General features: G+C 39.9%; 1 protein-coding gene and 1 non-coding gene across 8 annotated transcripts in view; both read right to left on the reverse strand.

The window, feature by feature from the left end:
• The window catches only part of STX7 (syntaxin 7), a 47,364-nt gene that overhangs the window by 18,854 nt on the left and 12,614 nt on the right, over positions 1-15,896 (reverse strand). The gene's annotated exons all lie outside the window — the stretch shown is intronic.
• LOC130856176 (U6 spliceosomal RNA) lies at positions 9,835-9,942 on the reverse strand. Its single transcript, XR_009054473.1, has one exon. It is a non-coding gene; the product is annotated as a U6 spliceosomal RNA (small nuclear RNA).

Below are 15,896 nucleotides of genomic sequence, written 5' to 3' on the forward strand. Positions count from 1 at the left end.
ACGTTTATTTTTGGTCACCTGATACCCCCAATTCTTACTACATTGGCTCTTTTTGGTTTACAATACCATGACCACTGGGAAGTATCATTACAGAGCCAGTCTTAGGGAAAAAACTGGTTGTTAAACTATTCTAAGAGTCTTTGAGCTTTGCTTACCTCCGTTACAAATAATGCAGGTGATTAATAATGAGAGTCTTAGCAACAATCACAGAAAGAAAGGCCAGACTCGTAGAACAAGCTACTTGTAATCAAAAGCTAGATTTACTTAGTGCTATTTAGGTTTCACAAATATTGAAGTTCTTTACAAGTCAAATACTTAGCCGACAATCTTCACTCTGAAACAATAATTTCAGTAACACGGTATCCCATAAATTGAAGTTTCACAGAAATGCAACCATTATGTTTTGACTAATAGAGTCCATTAAATTGATGAGTGCTAGATGTTTTCCATGAATACAAATATAAGACAAGCTCACTACCCACCCCCCCAAACTCAAGCAGCATATACTCTAGAAAAGGAGGGGAAAAAGTACATTATATAAATGCCATAATAGTGTTGCAAACAAGGACCTATATAATATAAGCATTCAATTATCCAAAAAGCCTTAACAGAGGTGGTAATTGTATTGTTTTTGAAGTGTAAGACACCAGACACTTTGTTTTGGAGATTCAAACCTCTAATACCATACTTAGACATAACTTGAAATGATTAGATGACCAACTGGTTTCCCCAACCACAAGGGTAAACTCCTTAAAGGCAAGAACTAGGTATTCATTGTTCATTACTGTACCTCTAGAAGCCACCATATTGTTGACACTCAATGAATATTTTTTAAACTGAACCACAAAAGAGCATCAGAAAGACTGAATCTTATATTTCATTCAGCATGATCTGGGCACCCACTATCCACCAGCCACAGTGCAGGGTTTCTGGACATCAACACTCATTCGTGTTTCTTTAATTCGTGTAGCTCTAAACTTGAGGGTCAAGTAAAGGTATCATCTGATCAGGTGATAAAGGGTCTATGGAAACATAAATTTGAAATTACTGAATCAAATTTAGGAGAAACATTACATGGCATTAGTTCAATTCTATTATTTACATGAAGTTGAGAACCAAACAGAGTAACTGATTTATCCAAGAAACTACGGCTATTTAAGTAGAAAAGCTGGGATTGGAATACACATTTCTTAGTTTCTAAAACAGTATTTTTCAGTGTGTTAAAAGAGCTAAAAGTAAAAGACTTTTTAAAAAGATTATTTCATAATCCAGGTGTATGATGGTTGCCAAAGCAAACAAAGGAAAAACAAATGTGTGCTAACTTGAAGGAGTAATTTAAAGGAGTTGAGCTGAAGTGCTTAGGTGTTTCAAGTAGTACTCAAAGTACATTTCGAGGCCTACCAGTGGACCACAAGGATCTTTCTACCCTGCTGAAGCAGATGAGGAATAAACACCTGTCTTTTCTTCAGGTCTCATGAACTGGCAAGATTCTAGAAACATCATTTTACATATGACAGCATTACTCTCTTACATCAGGGTCAGCTGTTTACGGCCTATGGGGGCTTCCAAGCAGGTTTTATACAGCCCTCCAGCTAAGAGTGGTGGTGAACGTTTTGAAAGGGTTAACATAAAACAAAACAACAACAACAATGAATACCCAAGGGACTGGGTTGCAAAGCTTAAAATGTTTACTATTTGGCCCTATATAGTAAAAATTGGCCCATCTTTGTCCTAAATTAGTAAAAATTACTAAAACTTTGTATTTACAAACTCAATTCAGTATGGTACTTGACTGTACTAAGTACTCACTATGTTACTAAGTCTAGTTCATACAAAATTGAACACTGTTGCACATATTCTACTGAACACGCATGTATACAAGGTTGAATTTCTGCAATTTTCAGAAAGAATATGTTACCAGTACATCATAGGTGCTGGCTTGTGTGGGTTATTATTTTCAACTGCTGTTCTTCTCACATCAATTTAGAAATAATTATGGTTACTTTTTCATTGTACTGGATGAACATTTTCATAGAGTAACTGCTATATCATTACTAATCTATTATTTTATTACTCTCCAGTTTTTTACTCTCTCCTAGTTTTAGGATAGTGGTTCATAGGATCTTTTGCCTTACTCAAGTTGACCATGTTAAAAAAAGTTTAAGAAAAATTAGTTTAGAGAGAGAGAGACAAAAAAAGAGGTTTTTAGGTAGACGACAAACATGATGGTGACCTGGAAAAACTGATAATCATTCTCGGCTTCTTCCAAGTCATGGCTATTGGGTTTCATTTCATTACCTCGCCTGGGGTATCATGACTTTTTGAGGCAGTCATATTCATTTTTATTGACATATGTCTAATTTGAGAGGAAAAAAAAACCCTTGTGAAACATGAAAATTAAGGAACAAATTTTTTACATAACCATAAACAGTTACTTGAAGAAAAATTCACCTAATATTGTTACAATGAGATAGGATTAAATCAAGATGCACCTCTACAAGAAGACAAGGAACAAATTATTTCTGCATTATCCACAATTTGCAACTATTTGCACCATTACTTCTAGAGAGGTGACTTTACAGTATATATTGAATTTTTCATAACATAAAGAGAACACTATTTCCTACACACCCAGAAGGTGCATTATTATTTCCACAAAACCCAGATCATCCTCTTTCTGGCTCTTCATTATTTTCAGTACCAAACACCCATTCTGTTCCATGTGATTCTGCTGCCATCTAGTGGATGACCTAAGGGAAAAAAACCAAAAAACCACTTCATAACAAGGGGTATTTTTTTGTTTTCATTTTTTTTTTTTTTGGTCATACAACTGCAGGCAGAAGTTGGCATCAGGGGCTGGGTAATGTTACCACGTGTCAGAGTTCTCTGGGGACCAGGGAGGATGCTGTCTGACCAGTGAGAGTGGTCGGGCTGTGGGAATACCCTGGGCCAGCCCTAACAGGAACACAGACCATCTTCAAAAAAATGTCTCTAAATAACAGAGAACAGAATACAACTACCTAATCTTTTAGCACAAAATGTCTCTGTTGTTCAACCCAAAATAACTCAGAGTTGAAACTGCCAATTGTAGAAAAAATAATGGTTATTAAAACCCCTGGACAAGTGGTTTTGAGATTCTGACTCAGTCTCACCCACATCATACTGAGGAAGGAGAAGTAGAGTTTAATACTGACCAGCAAGCAGCCTGGGAGCCAGACAGTCTGACTTGGAAACCTGACCTCACTTCTTCCTGGCTGCTGACTTTGGGCAACTGACCTCCTCTCTCCAAGCTATAACTGCCTCACCAGTCAAGCGGAGGGAGAACCACCTCTTCCTCAGTCATCAAGGACTTTAACTGAGGACAAGGTATGTATGTGGATACCTTGTACTGGAAACAGAAAGAGTTCAATAAATGAAAGCAAGCAGTATGAAGTGGCTTGATGCTTTTTTCTTGAAAGTCAGAAATGAACAATTAGAATAGTCTTATTAACATATATTAATGTGAACCATGCTGTAGGAGGGTGTTGAAACTTAATAAACTCTCATATAGTTATGAGAATTGTAGAGATAATGGTAAATATCAATTGACACAGACAGCTATAAGCCCTTGTTAGGAGGGAAGTCAGCTACCACCTGACAGTGACACGTACCTAGCAGTCACATACGAGGAAGAAACTGAACTAGGAAAAAAAAAACCCACCTGAGTATTAACAAAAACAAATTCTGTTTTAGACTCAACTCTCTCCTCATCTATCAAACCCTCTACCTATTTTAAAGGGTGGTTTGAAGTATTATAGAAGATGATATATATAAAAACATTTTCAAAATGGCATAGAACACAAGACGTTATTACTGGTGAGTTTACTATAATCAGAGTTAGAATCACTAGGTTGGGCTAATTACACAGTACAAGGTGCATAGGATAATGTATCATGAGAAAATATATCAGCTGGTTGAAAACAAGTCTCAACACAAAAAAGTTCTAAGAAAAAAATGAAGTGAACTAGGTCTATTTCCTATATCAAGAAAAACCAAGAAAAGTATATTATAATTCTAAAAAGCACATGGTAAATAGAAAAACTCCTCAGAGAATCTGAAGCAAAGCTAGTAAAATAATTATGGGCTTTTTTCCAATATGCCCTCTATCTCATGCCCTGTCTTGTGACCAGAACAGGGAGCTTATCTTCTTTGTGGGTAAGAGAACTGATGTGAACAGTGCGGAGGAGAAGGGTGGGGAGGAAAATGAAGGATCTTCTAAAGGATGAGTCTTGAGCTCAGAAGCTCAAGGTGAAGCCTGTGCCTTCAGGGCCAAGTTCACTGGTTTACTGTGGCACTCCAACACCTGCAGGCAAGTTCTGCTTCCATGAAGCAATCTCCCATTTAGAACACATTTAATTTTAAATTTCTCATTGGTTTTCTTCCCAAATATTTAGAGGGAGAACGGCACACAGGCTAACAAAGTGGAAATTTAGGGCATTTTAAAGCTACTGTAGACTAATAAAGAATTAAATCTAAAGTCATGATTCTTAAAAATGAACAAAGTACAAAAACAAGTCATTTGAAAACTGTATGTAAACAGTACTTTGGATTTCTAAGATGGCCAGAACATTGCAAGCTCTGTCTTAGCAAAGATGTTCAGGCCTAACATCACGTGGCTCTGCTCAGCTGACCTGCTCGGAGAGAGTCTAGAATCAGGAGTAACCGAGGCCAAGAGGAGGACGTGGCCCCTTGAGAAGGTGATCTGTGTACTCAGTTAAGACAGGTGGACTTGCCAGCGGGGAAGTCTTCCTGACCCCTCCTTGGCCCACCTCACCTCCTGGATGAGCTTCCTTCCTGTCATACACAGGATGGCCCGACAGTCCTTCTGCTCCAAAAGCAGCCTGAGTATCAGCCACGTGAGGAAGTTCACCCCCCACTTACATGGCAATGATTCCTCAACTGGTTATCTCAGTTCAAATTTCTGATCAGTTTTATTTGCAAGATCCTGCCACTCACATATTTTTGCTAAAACACTGCAAATGGATTTCTGCTTCCTATAGGAACGTGGTAGAAGTTTGTTCGTGAATCTTCCCTCTTCTTCCCTTCTCAAGCAGGGGGCAGAAAAGAAAACCCACATAAGCACATAAGTTACATTTTCAGAGAACGTAAGACAACAAAATAATTCTCAAAAATATGTACGTGTGGCCAAAAGCAACAGAAAAGAGCAGAGCCCGCATGGGAAGCCCTGTGGGTGAGACAGGGAATAGGGGGCACTGCGGACGAGAATACAGGAGGTGGAGCTCCAACCTGTCACCAGCAAGTACCCACCACTGGAAGATGATGACCACACCCTGAGAGGGGCCAGGAGCTGTGCTGCGAAGGAACCGGGCACCCTGCTGGGGGGGTGCAGAGGGGAGGCTGGACCATACTCGGGGCCCCTTCGCTACCCATCTCTGAAAGTGTCACCTTTCTTTAAGAGGAGGGGGATGCCTTAGAAAGAAGCAGCTGTGCACTGGGGAGCCAATGGAGTGACAGGGTGACGTGAGGACTGGAGGGGGAAGCCCTCCCACACCAGGCTAGGTTCTGAGGGGCCGAGGGGGTAAGAAACAGTACCTCAGGGTAGTACAGAGAGCAAGGGGCCCTAGAGCAGAGCTGGACACCTCCCACTCCCTTCACAGCCATCTCCTGCCAAGAAAAGCAAACTCATTCCACTGAATATTCAACAACAAAAAGAACGGATGCAGTAACCATGCAAAAGGCTATAAAAATTGTGGAAAGGAACAGCAAAACGCCTCACAAAGAAAACACAGCAGGAAACAATGTTGCCACAGATGTGGATAAGGGGAAAATTATAACACAAAATAGTACCCCATTTTTTTTTTTTAACTCAGTGAGGCAATTGCAATTTTAGAGGAAAATCACCAAAGAGCTCATAGACAAGATGGCCAGATAATAGGCACCAGCAAAGCAGAAACTAAAGGAACTCAGGGAAGAAAATTCAGAGGTGAAGATGAAATGAAATGACAGGAACCATGAGACACACAGAAAGCACGAGCCCCGCTCACAGCTTTTGCCATGCGGGGTGGCTCAGGCACACCCCCTGACCTTTGATGGCTTCAGCTCCTAGCTCACCGCCACTCTCAACTCTTCTCTCAACTCCTCGTGATTTCAGTACCCACGCTCATAACCCTGCCACCATCCCAAACTCAGTTCTTTGCACGCATCTTTCCAAATGACCTTGTCCTCCATCCTCCTGTAGTCACACACTCCCAGATTTTACCACATGCCTTCTCATCACCAACAACCGTAACTCCTCCATAACCTTAGTTTCATACACACCACTTACAAATCACCACCTCCTGCCTGTCCAGTTCTCTCCCACTGGTACCCTGACCACAACAAGCCTCTGACCCCCCCCAGGACCTCGCATCCTCTGGTCTTGACACGTTCCCTCACACAACCCCTTCTCCCCAGGTCTTCGCTTGCCTCCTGACCTAACTTAAACTCCACAGTCAGCTTACAGTCATCATTTTCACGCTCCTGCTTGTTTCCTCAAGGCTCTCTCTTCACTCAACCACCTGACAAATCCAAAACTCTAGCTGAGCCCAAGGCTGTGCCTCCCCTATTATGTGCCTGTGCCATACATAACTCACCCAAACCTCTGTTCACAGAGATTTTATCAAGATTACAGGCTTAAAAGTTGGGGAATTTACCATTTATTCTGTTTCTACAAATGAATCCTTCAGTTCTACTATATAGAGAGAAAAGAAAGTGTAATGCTGACTAGATGAGAACATTCTCCTATCTATGTATCCACTTTCCATTTATTTACATGATCAAAAGCCTGGTTCTACCCAGAGTAAAAGCCTAAGTCCTTATAATAGCCTCTAAGGCCCCACCCAAGCCAACCCCAGCTCCTACTCTCCCCTCTCTTGGTGCTCTGTGCACACCGCCACTCCCCTATTTCTCCAACAACCAGGCATGCTCCCACCTCAGGGCCCCTGTACCTGCTACTCCCCTGTCTAGAATGTTCTTTCCCCAGATACCGAAGGGAGTATTTCCTTACTTCCTTTAAATACTTGTACAACTATCATCTGCTCAGTAAGACCTATCCTGGCTCCCCGTGTACCCCATTGAGAAATGTGGTCCCCTCTCCAGGATACCAGATCCCCACTGTTATGTTTCTGTCAGGTTGCTTTTCATAACACTTAACACCTCCTCCCAATATACTATTTACTTATTTATTTTCTGTCTGTCTTCTCTCACTAAAGTTTGGCTTCAAAAGGTAGGTATTTTGCTTGTTTTAGTCACTGAAATATCTCTAGCATCCAGATAGTGCCTAGCACACCAGAGATGCTTAATAAATACTCACGGAATGAATGAATGCACAGAAATGCACACATCATGACCTGCTACAATATAAAACATCATCCAAATGCATAGTGTTATGTGAAACAGACTGTCCTGGGTTCAAGCGCCAGCCTCTCCATGATATTTATATGAACTTGAGCAAGTGACTTCACCACTTCAAACCTAAATTTTCTCACCTGACAGAGTCCGCTAGAAGATCAAACAACAACCTACAAACAACAGATTCAAAATACCAAATATGAGGCACAGAGTAAACAGTAAAAGGGAACTAAAAGATACCAACTTACATATGTTTCAGAATGAGATTTTTTTTTCCCAGAATGAGATTATTGAATAAAGCAAGGTGTATAAGCAATACTATACAACTAAAATCACTGGATGTATTTGGGCCACGCTGCCCAGCTCTCCTCTCCAGCCCAGCAGCAAGGCAGTGCTCTGGGTACTCCCAAGTAAACAGGCCTTAGTTGGATTGTTAGCTAAAGGCTTCCACACTCCCCGGCAGGAAAACAATAATCTACAGGCTATGAGGGGACCTTGGTGATGGCTGCAGGCATTCTCCCGGACAGTAAATGGGATGAAGAACAAACTAACCCAGAGAAGTAGGCAGTCACACTGCACATCAGTAATATGTTACTGCAGTGATGATCATGATAACGACATGATAATGACCTGATAACAAGAAAGATACAAGAAGTGTCCTAAGACTTACAGAACACTAGCTTGTATGACCTTTGGGTTCTTCCAAATCAATTAGTATGCAAACCAATTAATAACTGCTTTAAGAAAAAACCCAGACTGGAGTAAGTATAAAAGGCAATATACTCTTTAATAACAAATATTGCTCAGTAACTGGTGAAAAACAACAAAAACTGTCAAAGAGGTGAGGATAAGAATTGTCAAAACCATTACAGGAAACCAAAACTAAACAGCCCAGCCTGAGTTTTGCTGTCTGGCGCTCACACCAGCATTAAGCCAAGTAAACTGTACAGACAGGCAGCATCACAGGGCAGCTGAGTAGCCATTACACAACCACGAACTTTATTTTAATAAGAGAAACTGCTCTGTAATACCATTACTGAGCATATTAAATATATTTATAGTGGAAAAATCTAATAATAGTTAAACTAATTTTTACATAAGAGTGTGGAAACATACATATGAAAAATTTTATCATATAATCAGCACCACATTTTATGTGTATAGAACTCAGAAAGAAGGATTCATTTGGGAGGCAGCATAAGTTCGTCAACGTTTAAACATACAATTCTAGGATAAAATGTCCATTAACAGAGGTCTGATTAAGTGATGTACAGCACATTCATATAATAACAAATTATGCAACCAACATGGAAGCGAGAAAAGCAAGCAGTAAAAAAAAAAAAAAACAAAACAAAAAACAGTATGATCTTATCCTCATAAAAAAAAAGAAGGTAATTATGTATAAATATTTCTGGAAACACTTAGATTTATTATTAAATAAAAGAGTATGCAAGTTGACTTTAATGCTGTTTTCTTCAAGTTGCCTTTGAGGAGAAACACTCTGACAGGTAAGTGATTTTGGCAGATAGGTGCTGACAAATCGATTGATGTCACATTGTCAGTCTTAGCTTATCTTTATGATCATTACCAGTAATCGCTCCACACAGAAGCAAATCTTATCCTTCATGCATGTTTAATAATGGTATTTTTATATTATTATCCATTAACTATTCTTCTTAATGTGCTATTTATTTAGTAAATGAAAACATCTTCCAGAATCTTGAGTTTTTCGTAACAGTCAAAAGAAGTTAATATAACTACTTCTCCTGTTATATATCATGTGAACAATACTATCTTCCTAAGCACAGTAATGCACATTACTTTTGAAATACAGTAAGTTATGATAATATGTAGAATCTTGGGATTCAAAAGCAAACTTCAGCATTATCTGGATTTCCCATAACTTTAAATCTCAGGGCACCAAGCCAAGGAATGCAGGCCTGTGTTTAGTTTGCAAGGGCTGCCGTAACAAATACCACAGACTGGTGGCTTAAACAACAGAATACTATCTTCTCACAGTTCTGGGTGGAGGCTGGAAGTCTAAGGTCAAGGTGCCAGTGGGGCTGGCTTCTACCAAGGCTTCTCATTGGCTTGCAGATGGCCTCCTTCCTCTGTGTCTTTGTGTGGCCTTTTCTCTGTGCTTGGGCATTCCTGGTGTCTCTCCTCTTCTCATAAGGATGCCAGTCACACTGGATTAGGGCCTCATCCTTACGAACTCACTTAACCTTAATTTCCTCTGTAAAGACCCTATCTCCAAATTCAGTCACATTCAGGGTTGGGACTTCAACTACGAAGTGTTCCTAGTACTTCCAAATGCTGCATGTGCTCAGTGTATCACTATGTGATTTCTGTACCCTTCTCATTCTCCTCTCTTTCCGTGATTCACATGCAACAACTGTTTCTTTTTCAGAACTGGGCTCACGGAAAAGTAATGTGTCTTTCCTTTAAGATTTCTTCCTCTTCTTTTTTTTCCCTTGTCATCCTTGCGCAGGGGTCATGCTCATCTTCTCCGTATTGTTCCATTTTTAGTATATGTACTGCCAAAGTGAGCGCTACGATTTCTTTATATAACTTGTTTCTTCCTCATTCAGGTGATTTCACACTGCAGTCAGGATTTCTGAGAGCTTTCCATCTTATCAAACCATGTTCCTTCCCTCCAGTGTCACATCTTGGAATTACAACACTGTCTTTTCTGAAATTCTCTGTTCTATCTTTTCTGTTCTATCCTTCATCATGCAGTAAGTTCTTAAATAGCCTGTGTGCAAAGCTCTCGAGGGATGTAATTCTGCATGAAGGTATGATCCCCTGCCACAGAAGAGATTACAGACCCTGGTAGCTAAGGAAACAATGTTGGCACTCAGGAAAAATTATAAAGATGAAATACAAAAGAACTCACAAGCCAGCATCTCATTACCAAATGAGTGAGAGGAGATTCCTGCCATAAGGTCAAAGGAAAGAAAAGAAATAAATATTTATAATGGCTACTACATGCTAGGCATGCTTATCCCTACTTGTTGGAAATAGATAAATGTAGTTTAGATACACTGGGCAACCTACTTCAGCTTATTCATTTGTTCTTATGGTACAGACAGAGCTGTGAACAAGGCACATTAAGCCCTTTCTCTTCAGGGAATGCAGAAAATAAGTAGAGAGTTATAGTAGTTTAATTTACTGATCAAAGGTATTACAAAAACAAATCTGGTTAATGAGAAAAAGAGTGAGTGGAGGAAGTAAAATGATAGGTCAGAGAAGAGATCTCTAAGGATGTGACCTTTGGGCTGAGACCTGGACGCCAAGGAGGAGCCAACCGTGTGAAGATTTGGGAAGATGTCTGAAGCAGAGGAAAAGCAAGTGCAAAGGCCCCGAGGTAAGAAGAAGCGCAACTGTTCAAGCAGCAGGAAGGCATCCAATGCGGCTGAAATCTTACAGCTGCGAGGGGTGGGGGGCAGTGGCAGGAGCTGGCAAATGGGGGCAGGATAAGACCTGGAGGGTGTGGTGGGGCACGGTGGGGGGTCACGTCGGACTGTGCGTGAGTGCCACAGGGATCACTGCCGCGCTTCCAGCTGTGAGACGGCATGGTCTGACTGATCGTTCACCGGGGCTACAGGGCAGAGAGCGGACTGCAGACAGGCAGGAACGGAAGCAGGGAGAACAACCTGGAGGCTGCAGTCACGCAGAAAAGAAAGAGCAGCAGCTGGAACCTGGGCGGCGACAGCAGAGATGGAGAGGAATGGACAAATTTCGCAGAGAGAACCAATAGGATGTGCACTTAGGTTGCAAATGGGGAGTGAAGACACATAGTACTAGGGACTGGGGTTGGAACAAAGGGTAAGAAAGTTCATGTTCAGGACAGAGGCATGCAGATGGTTCACACATAGGAGCAGTGAGGGACAGAACTCCCTGGAGCCATCTCTTAAAGTTTTAGTTCATAAAACACACAGACAGTGTTTACTCACATTCAGTTGTAAACAGCACTCATCTTCCGTCATGTAGGAAAAATTACCAGAGAGAAGAAAGGATAGTTGTTTTCTGTTCAAATTCCCTTGGATGAGACATTAATTTCCACCCCTAGCTTTGTTCTATGTCAACACCTTAGGCATGAAGAAAATCATGACACTGAAATCAAGCTACTGAAGCTTTTCTCCTCAAGGGGAAAAAATTCAACCAGGTATTTTCAGATGTGCGATGTTAGAAGTGGATATAACAAAAAGTATTTCAGGGGATGGAGGAAAGGAGGCAAGGAGGGAGGGAGGGAGGGAGGAGGGGGGCGGGGGGGAGAGGGGGAGAGAGAGAGGGGGAGAGAGAGAGAACATGTTTTCAACTCCTTTCCCTCCATAAACTGCTTTCCCATCCACCAACACCCATCAACAGACCACCCTAGGGAAAAAAGGAAACACCTCCAATTCCTGGGTAAATACACAGTTCCAATCAATTCATTAACTTCTCAGGACTGGAGTTCTTTTTTAAAGAAAAGTTTGCCCTGGCAACCAAAGAGGGGAAGTCGATGATACTAGCTTCCCTTTTCTGCAGTCATGTGTTAAGGTGCAAAACTAGTGTCCCCTTCACCAGATTGTAGTTAAAAGAAGTGCATTCATTCTCAAAAGTATAATACCTTTTGTAGAGATTTATGTTTCATCTCAAAGTCCTAAGGACCTTACAGGAACAAGAGCCAAGCACTGATCCTTCTTAATAAACAAGGAAAGGACGCACACTGAGAAACTAACCACAACACAGAGAAACCAATAATATTTATTTCAAATCTAAACAAGTCTGTGTTGGACCAACAGCTTTAATCTACAGGAAATAAATGATAAAAAATAAAACAATGAAGCTTCAACACAAACCTTTCTCAGTCACTTTCTCTTAACCTTTACAACATGAACTTAAGTTCACACATTTTATGCCCCCCTAAAAAGCTTCTGACTTCTCAAATCTTTTGCAGCACACACACAAGCACATATGACATATCATGCATATTTCTGCTAAAATGCAGAAAACTTGTGCACTTACACATTCGGCTGAGTATATTTTATAAACTTACCAATGGATCTATTTTGTTCATTTTCCAAAGGCTAGCTTTTAGCCACTCTCTATCTTCCTCTTTTAGATTATTCTTTAAACCAATACTCAAAAGGAAGAATTCTCACTAGCACTGGTAAGACTGACTGTAATGTGTATGCATGGAAAAATTTTACCTCAACACCTGTGTTTCATGCTCAGCTGTGGTTATTTCTATCAATTTCCTTCCATTCATAACTTACTGAATTCTGACATGATTCACTCCAGAATCCTTGGTGACTGCAACTCTCCCACCTCCTATACTTACAAATAATACATAACTCTTAGTGGAACTCTACTTGTGAATGACTGTTTCCATTATGCGAGTTTAAAAGCATGAGTGATGGGTCCAGATATGGCAACTGGTATCTTAACAAAGAGAATAAACCTGAATGTGTTAGAAGAACTTTCAGCGTTTTTTACAACTTCAACTTAGCTAAAATTACAGCTTGTTTAAAGCTGGAAGAGATCATAATTCAGCCCACAGAAAAAATATATAACAAAATCATGTCTTGGAAGGTAAAACAGCTTACTCAGGCCACACTGCTGTTCGGATCTGATCTCAGGAAATGTGCAAGCACACGCACACAGCTTGCCGAATTAGAAACTGTTCCTATTGTCTCATTGATTTTTCCAGCTCAGCTACATTCTGAAAGTCTGATTCTAATCAGGCAACTGCAATATAAATCACAATGGGACACAACTGTGGCTAAAATGGGTAAAATTTAAAAGACTGTAAATGCCAAATGTTGGCAAGGATTTGGAGTAACACAAACTCTGATACCCTGGCTGGTGGGAGTACAACCTGGAATCACTACATTAGGTAACCGTTTAGCTGTATCTACTACAGCTGAACATGCATCTATCTTATGCCCCAGCAACCCAAATCCTAGACACACACAAAAAACAGAAGAACGTACAAGAATGTTCAGCACTGTCCATAAAAGCAAAAAACAAAACCAAACAAAGCAAAAATGCAGAAACACTCCAAATTTCCATCAACAGTAGAAAGAATAACTAGATGTGGTATGTTTGAATACAGTAATGAAAACAAATGACAGACAGCTACCTGCAACAACATGGATGAATTGCACAAACCTAATGGGTGAAAGAGGTTCAACATGAAACATATTACTTGATTCCATTAGAGAGCTAAAAAACTAGGAACATTAATCAATTACGTTAGAAGTCAGGACACTGGTTATCTCTGGAGAGTATGAAGGAGGTTCTAAGCACGAAAAGGGCTTCAGGGGGCTGGTAATGTTCTACTTCCTGACGCGTGGTGGTGTAACGTAACTCACTGAGCTATACACTAACTGTTATACAACTCTATATATTATACTTCTATTTTTTAAAAGTTAAAAAAAAAAACCCAATATTGGGACTTCCCTAGTGGCGCAGTGGTTAAGAATCCGCCTGCCAATGCAGGGGACACAGGTTTGATCCCTGGATCAGGAAGATCCTACATGCCGCGAAGCAACTAAGTCCGTGTGCCACAACTACTGAGCCTGCACTCTAGCACCCGAGAGCCACAACTACTGAAACCTGTGTGCCTAGAGCCCGTGCTCCTCAACAAGAGAAGCCACCCCAATAAGAAGCCCATGCACCGCAACGAGGAGCAGTGCGTGCTTGCCACAACTAGAGAAAGCCTACGCACAGCAATGAAGACCCAATGCAGCCAAAAATAAATAAATAAACCATTAAAAAAACAGTAATAGCTATTAAAAAAAAACCCAATATTTAATTAAGTGATGGATTTCAATATATTTATCTGCTTCTTTCAAAAACACAAGTTCTTTCTGTGTGTTCCATGTGTCCTGAATCCATTTTTCTATATTGTGTGTGTCTGTGGCAGGATGAAGGGTCCCTATGAAATACCCGACTCTGGTTCACCTCATATCACAGGCTCTGCCTTTTCAACCTACAGAGACTTGCTTATCCTTGTCCTATATGTCACAGGTAGGAACTTTTCTCAAAGAAAACAGACATGTTAATGGGTAAATGAGTGTATAACTCCTTTCCAGACACTGCTGATGAAAATGGTACTAAAAAACAAAACAAAACAAAAAAACCTTGAGAACTGAATCTACAGTTTGAGAACTAAATCCAAGCATGTCTTTGACGCACTATGATCTTCTAGACCTTGGATAACAATCGGTTTTATTTGTCTGTGGATTCCAGTCTACTGGGAATGGTTGCCTGGAGCACTGGGTTGAGAGAAAGACTTAATGCCATGTTAGGGCCAGCGACAGAGAATACTGTCAACTCCAGGGCAAAGGATGGAGCACAAACACCTTGCTGACTCAGAGTCAACAGAACACTTTCTCCCCAGGATAAAAAGAGTTTCTTGATCGTTTTAAATGCTCCACATCTCTAATAAAGTTCTATTTTATTATATCTATTTACGACTTCTACTTAGAAAGTGATATTATTTTAATATAATTTTATTTCTAATATATTTTACATTTACATATTTACAATATTTAAATATTTTGTTTAATATAAATATATTATTGTAATGTGGTTTACATATTTCATGAACAAAGCAAATCAATGAGACTATGCATTATTTTTAACAAAAGTAGTTTAACAAGAAAAAAAAAAGCCACAAGTTTAAAAACATTTTGTTTCATCTATCCTACTCTTTGCAAAACAGAATTGCCAAAATACTATTTTAAAAACTGACAAAATTCTAATTTTACTAAATGTTACTCTTGGGTTCCTCCAAGACTCAAAAGTCTTTTGATTGCTATCTTCTTTTTTGGTATAAATATTAAACCATACAACTCAATATTTTGTAAGTTTTCATTGGTCATAATCAAAACTATTACAAAAATAAATTTTCCCACTGCAGTACTCAGGAAGACTTTAGCTTTCATTGAACAGAGGCACATATTCTAACTACAAGGGTATTACCTTACTTATAGCACCTTCTCTTTAGATTTCTTTTGTAAAACCAGGTAATTTGTACTGACACAAATTCAAAAGATGCAAATATAGTGTGATGAGAGGCACCTAAATGTGGTGCAAAGTACCGTCTTATTCAATCACATCCAGTATTATTAGCACTACCAGATGGGGAAAAAGGTGAACTGAAATTTCACACTTCTCCCTTTCACTTCCACGTGATTTCTGCTTAACCCTTATCAGTAATGCACCCGGGATGGTAGGTTAGATTTTTAGCAATAACTTGCTCTACTGAAATCTAAACTTCCCATCATTTAAACATTGACTCTCAGAATTTAAAAAATACACAGCGATGACTGGTTTCACTAAATTCATGACTCCAAACCTCAAACGAGCACTCAACCTGCCACATAACTCTTCTCTGCTTCCCTGGCACATCCATTCTCTCAACTGTCAAAACTACAAGTAGTTCACTTTCTCTTCTTTCCATAAATTTCTAACAGCTTTCACTCCCATTCTCTATCTGATGCCTTTGCCTCCTA

This window comes from Hippopotamus amphibius, chromosome 6, assembly GCF_030028045.1.
Source record: "Hippopotamus amphibius kiboko isolate mHipAmp2 chromosome 6, mHipAmp2.hap2, whole genome shotgun sequence".
NCBI lineage: Eukaryota > Metazoa > Chordata > Mammalia > Artiodactyla > Hippopotamidae > Hippopotamus > Hippopotamus amphibius.